Here is a 9,136-nt window from a genome sequence, read left to right as displayed (position 1 = left end):
TGTACTGGAAAGTCCCACAGAATGGTTACATTTTCTCCTTCAGTTACAGCCTCAGGGTGGTGATTATACCACTTGTCGGCAGTTTTGATAATGTAATGCCGACTTATTAGCCAGTGGAGATATTGGACAACTCTGTCATGTCTTAATTTATACTGCACTGGTGCTAAGACTTTACATCCAGAGATTAGGTGGTCCACTGTTTCAATCATGTCGTTGCAGAATCGGCATTTTGGGTCTGCTCCATTTTTTATCACATTGGCCTGGTAGTTCCGGGTTAATAGGCTTTGGTCTTGAGCAGCCAGGATGAAACCTTCGCTCTCTGCTTTTAGCCCTGAGCTCCGTAGCCACTGATGGGTTTGCTTCTGGTCAACATCAGCTTGTTTGCTGCGGATCACATATTTGCCGTGCAGAGGTTTCTCCTCCCACCTATCAGCCAATTGCTCGTGCGCTTTTTTCATTGCCATCATTTTCACCTTCTTTGCAACAATAGTTGCCGTACTTCCCTCGGGTTGTTCAGTTTGGGTATCCTGCACGAGATCAATAGCAAATTTTTTGCTTTTCTTGATGATAGAATGAAGCTTCTTTCGTCTCTCGTGATTTTCCGCGAGCTTTAGCATCCAGTCATTCGATATTTCGAGATATTTGGCCAGTCCAATTGTGGTTGTTTTGTAAGCTAGTTCAAATTGGATCAGGCCTCGACCTCCTTGGGCTCTGGGAAGGTAAAGGCGATCTACGTCTGCCTTTGGTTGGTGCATCCTATTACAACTCAGCAGTTTGCGTATTTTTCTATCTATATTCTTTACTTCACTCATATTCCAGTTCAACACATTGTAGCTATAAGTAACAACTGGAACTGCTAAGGAATTTATAGCTAACACCTTGTTACGTGCATTTAGTTCAGATTTCAGGACTGCACGAACTCTCCTATAACATTCCTTCCTGATTTTCTCTTTCATACTTGCATGCTGAATACCAGAGCCTTCATTTATCCCTATTATTATTATTATTATTATTATTATTATTATTTATTATTATTATTATTATTATTTTATTATTATTATTATTATTATCATCATTATTATTATTATTATTATTATTATTAATAATAATAATAATAATAATAATAATAATAATAATAATAATAATAATAATAATAATAATAATAATAATAATAATAATAATAATAATAATATAATAATAATAATAATAATGATATTAATAATAATAATAATAAACTGTGAATTTGCGTGTGTAATCTGGGAATGCATACAATGAGCTTCTCTTCCTTAGGTGTAAGGAAAACACACGGCGAGAAACGGACGAAAATTTGAAGAAGGAAAATAATAATAATAATAATAATAATAATAATTATTATTATTATTATTATTATTATTATTATTATTATTAGTAGTAGTAGTAGTAGTAGTAGTAGTAGTAGTAGTAGTAGTGGTGGTGGTGGTGGTAGTAGTAGTAGTAGTAGTAATTTCAAATTCCGCCGATGTCGACTTTACCTTTTATCCTTTCGGGGTCGATAAATTAAGTACCAGTGAAACACTGGGTTCGATGTAATCGACTTAATCCCCTCCCCCAAATTTCAGGCCTTGTGCTTTTGGTAGAAAGGATTATTATTGTTGTTGTTGTCCTTCTTCTTCTTCTTCTTCTTCTTCTTCTTCTTCTTCTTCTTCTTCTTCTTCTTATTATTATTATTATTATTATTATTATTATTATTATTATTATTATTATTATTATTACTATTATTCAGTAGTTTTATTTTTATAGCGTGCTTTCACTTCACTACCGAGCGCAGCTCTGTGTGCCTTGGGTATGTGCTGTGATTTGTTGTGATGCTCTGATGGTTATTGTATGGAAAGTGTTCTGCGTAGGATGTGTGCAGTGCTTAGTAGTGCAATTTTCTGTATGTTATATGTGTTTGTAAGTCCTGGTGTTTTTGTTATGTATTTGTCTGAATATTTTTTTATCATGCCTAATGCACCTACTTTGATAGGAATTGTTTCTGTTTTCAGATTCCACATTCTAGTTACCTCTATTTCCAGGTCTTTGTATTTTGAGAGTTTCTCCATTTCTTTTATATATAACAATGATGATATTTTAGATGACTTACAGTTTAAGCTAATTTAAAGGCCATCACATTCTAGTATCAGTCTATGCTATAGTTGATAATTGAAACATGTGATCTATTTTAAGACATTATTTTCATCGAAAGCATAGTAAAAATATAAAGACGAATTTAGATTATAGTTCATTTTGAAATATAGTCCCTTCCTATAAAACAAGATTGATAAAATTACCCCTCTCACAGGAGAAAAGAAAAACTACACTTATCACAGCTAAGTAATATTCAGAAAATCACATAATCTTAACGAAATTGTGATGGTCACTAAATTTATACATTATTTACACATGAGGGATATTTGTCCTCATCTTGCTTGTTGTTAACACATCGTTTCGGTTGATATACCCTCCAGCCTTCATCAGGTGTCTTGAGGAAATTTTGAACCTGGTTTCTCATTCCTAAGGTATTTTTCGATGTTGTTGTTGGTTTTATTATTATTATTATTATTATTATTATTATTATTATTATTATTACTACTACTATTATAATTATTATTATTATTATTATTATTATTATTATTATTATTATTATTATTATTATTATTATTATTATTATTATTATTCAGTAGTTTTATTTTTTTTGGCGTGCTTTCACTTCACTACCGAGCGCAGCTCTGTGTGCCTTGGGTATGTGCTGTGATTTGTTGTGATGCTCTGATGGTTATTGTATGGAAAGTGTTCTGCGTAGGATGTGTGCAGTGCCTAGTAGTGCAATTTTCTGTATGTTATATGTGTTTGTAAGTCCTGGTGTTTTTGTTATGTATTTGTCTGAATATTTTTTTATCATGCCTAATGCACCTACTATGATAGGAATTGTTTCTGTTTTCAGGTTCCACATTCTACTTACCTCTATTTCCAGGTCTTTGTATTTTGAGAGTTTCTCCATTTCTTTTAGAGACACGTTGTCATCTGCCGGTATTGATACATCAATTAGAAAGCATTTTTTTCTTCATGATCTCTGACAACTATATCTGGTCTGTTGGCCTTAATTTCTCTATCTGTGTGTATCGGCATATCCCAGAGTATGGTTGCTTTCTCGTTTGCTGTGACCTTTTCTGGTGTGTGCCTATACCATCTTTTTTCTGCATAGCTTCCATTGTATGTAGGTTCCAACTCTGTCATGTCTGTGAATATATTCCTTCTTAGCCAGGACTGGGCAGCTAGAGATAATATGATTTATTGTTTCTTGTCCATCTCCACATATTCTGCAGTTACTTGTAATATTTCTTTTCATTACATGTTTTTGGTAATTTCTGGTGGGGAGGCTTTGGTCTTGTGCTGCAATTAAAAATCCTCTGTTTCTTCTTTGAGTCCTGAGCTTCTCAACCATTGCTGGGATTTTTCTTTGTCTATTTCTTTTGCGTTTAGTTTAGTCCAGTATTTACCATGAAGGGGCTTTTCTTGCCATCGTTTTATCATGGTTCGTTGCTGTTCTATTTTTAGTTTGGATTTCATTTGTTTTATAGCTTTTGTTGTTTCTTCATCTTCTTCTTCTTCTTCTTCATGTTTATTAGGTGGTATGATTTCTTGTTTGTATTTGTCAGCTTCCTTAAATACTGAGAACAGTTTTTTGTTTTGCTCGTGTTTTGCCGCTATCTGGATCAGTTTTCCTTCCTTCTGAAGTAGATATTTTTGCAGTCCTATGGTGATTATTTTATAGTAGTTTATTATTATTATTATTATTATTATTATTATTATTATTATTATTATTATTATTATATTATTATTATTATTATTAATATTATTTCCTGCCACGACTCTCAGCAAGAGATGCGGAGTGTTGCGAAAGGCCGATAACATTTGAGGAAATACGGGACAAGATAAACGCCTGCACAGGGGGGAAAATCGCCGGGATTAGATGCTCTGCCCTACGAGCTTTATTCTAGTATACCAGACTTGTTTGCAGGCCTTTTGGCAGGTATCTGCTGCAACTGGTAACAGAATGAGGGAATTCCGAAATCTGTGAGCCGAGGAGCAGTGCTACTGCTGAGAAAGGATCCAAACAAGGGGGAAGTATTAGATAATTTTTTTAGGCCCATCGCTCTGCTTAATGCAGATATGAAAATTTTGGTCAAAGTGTTAGTAAAGAGGTTTGAGCTCGTCGTCGAGAAACTGGTTGGAGACGAACAAACAGGTCCATCCACGTAAACCTAGACTTCATGCACTACATCGTGGATAGGGTAGTTAAAATACCTGGCATGGGTGGGGCTCTGATTAATTTATATCAGTCAAAAGCCTTTGATAAGGTGAACCATCAATATCTGGCAGCTTCTCTTACGGCGGTCGGTTTCGGTCCGGTTTTCCGCGGTTGGATCCCTGCCATGTATAGCGACATCTGCTCGGTAGTCCGGGTGAATGGTCACCTATCGGAACCATTCAACATCGTGTGTTTCATCCGTCAAGGGTACGCACTCTCTTCCCTTCTGTATGTGCTGACCTTCGAGCCATTACTTCGGAACCCGGAGACGTTGAGAGGCATCACGCGTGAACTAGGATGTTCTTATGGAAGGGGCGGACTCCGCTCGTCAAGCGCTCCATTTGCTGTCAACACCCTATGAACGGTGGGCTGGGTATGCCATGGCTATTGATGCACAGACATGCGCTGAGGCTGCGGCACATCCAGCGTTTCCTCGACGACGGTGAGCAGGTGTGGTCACCGTTTGTCAGACTCGCTTACCCGCAGCTCGTCTCTTTGAGTGAGCTGCAATCTTGGATCAAGCGTAGACCGAGACTAGGCGTATGGCACCTTGAGTGTCGCCAGGTGCTCACATTCTTCTGTCAGTCGGACAATGCGGTTAGTGGGAGTTCTACTATGGCGTTGCATAGAGGGTTCGTGGTGAAAGGAAACGTCGACGTTCGTGGGGAGACTCGAGGCGTGGATGAATTTCAACTTGCCAATCTGTCCCGGAGGGGTTTCGGGCCGGGGCCTATAGGTAACTTCCAGAAATCCCTGGCCTGACATTGTTACAGGGGGGATTTGGCTGTTCGAGATAAACTCTACAGGCACGGTAGTGCCGTCAGTCGGACCTGCCTGAGATGTACGCTGAGCGACGAAACGGTTCTGCACAGACTCATTCAGTGCCCGACCATAAATGTGGTATATTATTATTATTATCATTATTATTATTATTATTATTATTATTATTATTATTATTATTATTATTATTATTATTATTATTGTTGTTGTTGTTATTATTATTATTATTATTATTATTATTATTATTATTATTATTATTAGGTCAGTAAACTGGCAAAATCGTTAGCACGCTAGGCAAAATGCTTAATGGCACTTCCTCCGTCTTCATGTTCTGAGTTCAAATTCCGCCGTGGTTGACTTTGCCTTTTATCTTTTCCGGGTCGATACAATAAGTAACATATGAGTACTGAGATTGATGTAATCGATTTATCCCCTTCCATGAAACCGCTAGCCGTGTGCCAAAATTAGAAATCATTATTATTATTATTAATGTTTAGACCAACCATACTTCAAAGTTAGGGCTGTTCTTATAAATTTGGTATTAGAATGTTTATCTCTAAGACGCCTTTATTTTTATCACCCTTATTTTCCTTATTATTCTTGCTATTATTTAGCTTGTTTAAATAAGATTGCTTCATATACTTATTTTTATTGCTGTCTCTGTCGTGTATATCAACAAACACACATACTCACACACACACACACACAGACACACACACACGCATACACACACAGACACACACACACACACACATACACACACACATACACACACACATACAGACACAAACATTGAGATGCACCACAACCAGTTTTATAGTGTCCCAGCTGCGAGAAATCGATGTAGAATGGATCGGAACGATAGTTGTGAATAATAAAGTTATACGTATATTCTATTTTCTGTTCCTAGCTGTGTGGTAAGTAGCTTGCTTACCAACCACATGATCCTACTGCGTGGTACTATGGGCATGTGTCTTCTACTATAGCCTCGGGCTGACCAAAGCCTTGTGAGTGGATTTGGTTTACAGAAACTGGAAGAAGGCCGTCGTATCTATCTATTTTTCTATCTATCTATCTATCTATCTATCTATCTATCTATCTATCTATCTATCTATCTATCTATCTATCTATCTATCTATCTATCTCTCTCTCTCTCTCTCTCTCTCTGTATATATATATATATATATATATATATATATATAATATATATATATATATATATATATATATGTATGTGTGTGTGTGTGAGTGTGTGTGTATATGTATATGTATGTGTGAATATATGTATCCGTGTTTGTCCCTCCAACATCGCTTGACAACCGATGCTGGTGAGTTTACGTCCCCGGTACTTAGCGGTTCGGCAAAGGAGACCGATAGAAGAAGTACTAAGATTTGAACGAATAAGCTCTGGGATCGATTTGCTCGACTAAAGGCGGTGCTCCAGCATGGCCGCAGTCAAATGACTGAAACGAGTAAAAGAGTAAAGATATATACATACACTTAAACACTTCAAAGACGAACCTGTGCCGCTAATCCCATCAGGATAGCCCCTTTCGTGAGCATGAAATTTGAATATACATAAGCAAACTCCATGCACAAAAGAAATATGTCTCCGTGATGAACTATCTCAGTACACAAGCATACAAATATCCATACACCCAGAATATAATATAAGATAATGCAAACAAGTTCGCAAACCGACATGACTGTTTGCCCAAAAGTCAAATCCAAGGAAGATAACCATTCAAAAGATGTCATCCAAATGTATTACCAATGGTAGCCTTAAGTCGCAAACAAAGAAATTCCATCCACCAATGCAGTGTTCAGCACTCATTTTCATCGTTCGACAGTTACGTATATACAGGATTGGCCAAAAGTCACTTGACAAAGTTCCACGAATACTATATGTATTTGTACTGAGAATAATCTGGTTGTTACCAACACTGTTTAAGCAGAAAAATAAATATGAAACTACCTGGATGCACCCAAGAACTAAGGACTGCCATCTCATAGATTATATTTTGATCAGAAAACGTGATATAAAAGATACTTCTAGAGTTCGGGCCATGAGAGCAACAGAAATCTGGAGTGACTGGTCTAGTGCGTGGAAAATTAATTTTTCGATAATGCGTAAAAGTCGATAGTCTGGTCCTAAGGTACCCAAAACGTTAAATGTTGCAAACTTCAAATTACCAAGCAACTTGCAAAGATTCCACGATGCTATAGAACATATTAATCTTGACCCAAACAATCTATGGGAACATTTCAAAGCAAAGTATTTCAAGCTGCAAGTTCTTCAATGGGATTTAAATCGCATAAGTCCAGTGACTGGTTTTCAGAATATTCAGCAAAAATTCATGGTCTGCTTTTAGTAAAATGAAACTTAGGCAATACACTTCTTTCTCAGTCCTTGAACCCTACCTCAAACGAAGGTTACAGAAAGCTGAAGGGGAAAATGTAGACTGCTCAAAGGAAAATTAAACAGCAATGATGGAATGATAGAGCAAAAGGGGCACCAAAAGCAGCTGATAGAAATGACAGATACCAAGGGTTTGTACTCTTATGTTAAGGACGTATATGGCCCAAACTCTTCTTCAATAGTTTCAGTGAGAACAGAAAATGGACATTTGTTTTTGACTGACACCGCTTGTATTCATAAGCGCTGGGTAGAACATTTTTCTGCAATTTTGAATAGACCATCATCCGCTGATACGAGGATGATAGAAAAAATAGAACACCTTCCAGTTATAAAGGAGATGGCATTTGAAGCAACTCTAAATGACATCTAGCTGTGAATAAGCTGAATAACAATAAGTCTCCAGAGTTTGATAGAATCTGTGCAGAGGTCTTGAAATATATGGGCGACAAAATGTTTGAACTCTTAAATACATTAATTTGTCACTGTTGGAGAAGTGAGAAAGTGCCACAAGACTGGATTGATGCCATTTTAGTCTCCTTGTATAAATCGGGGCCAAAGGATCTGTGTGGTAATTTCCGTAGGATTTAATTTTTGTCTGTAGTTAGAAAGGTACTTACCTGCACTCAGAACGTTTAACTACCTTCCTAGTTCCAAATATGATGTCTGAGTCACAATGTGGTTTTCACACTTCCACAGGAAAAGTACATTGAAGAGAATCTTTCACAATACCATTGCTTTGTTGATTTCAGAAAAGCTTTCGATACTGTTAATCGAAATAATTCTAAGGAAAATAGGTTATCCAGAAAAATTTGTAAACATGATTAGGGCTTTGCATCAAAATATGAACGCTAGAGCTAATTTTGGTGGTAGGCACTCTGAATCGTTTGCCATGGAAAATGTAGTAAAGCAAGGAGACTTTGATGCACCCACCCTCTTTGCAATATACTTTGCTGTTGTGCTGTTACACGCTTTTCAAAACTCCAAGGAAGGTATTTCCATAAAATATCGTACAACAGGGAATGTTTTTAATCTGACCAGACTGAAATTCAAAACGAAGGTTTTTACTTCACTCATTAGGGAACTCTTATACGTTGACAATTGCAATCTAGTCAATCATTCTGCAATCTCATGTATTTGAATTTCCGCTTGACCATCAACTTGAAAAAAATAGTTGTAATGTATCAACCTGCATGTGGTGCTGTTTGAAACTCCCCTAAATTTTTTGTTAAGAGTAGGTTACTTGAGGTTGTTGATTCTTTCATCCAGCTTGGAATGCCTGTACCAAACCAAATGACAGAAATCCGAACATAGAAATACATCTGTGAATTCAAAGAGCAGAAAAATCATTGGTGGTTTGGAGTCACGTGCTTAGTCCCAACGGCATATAAATAACAATACAAAGTTGTCTCTTTACAAATCGTTTTTCTTACCATCCCTGTTGTATTTTTCTGAAACATGGACATGTTATGGAAGGCATTTCAAATTGTTAGAACAATTCCACCAAAAATGTCTTCATCGCATTTTAAACATTATATGGAAATTTTTTACTCGAAACATAGATGTCTTTGCGTCTGCAGGCATCACTTCAGTTAAAGCAATAACTCTCC

Source organism: Octopus sinensis, linkage group LG12, assembly GCF_006345805.1.
Source record: "Octopus sinensis linkage group LG12, ASM634580v1, whole genome shotgun sequence".
Lineage (NCBI taxonomy): Eukaryota > Metazoa > Mollusca > Cephalopoda > Octopoda > Octopodidae > Octopus > Octopus sinensis.
This window is presented reverse-complemented; position numbering follows the sequence as displayed.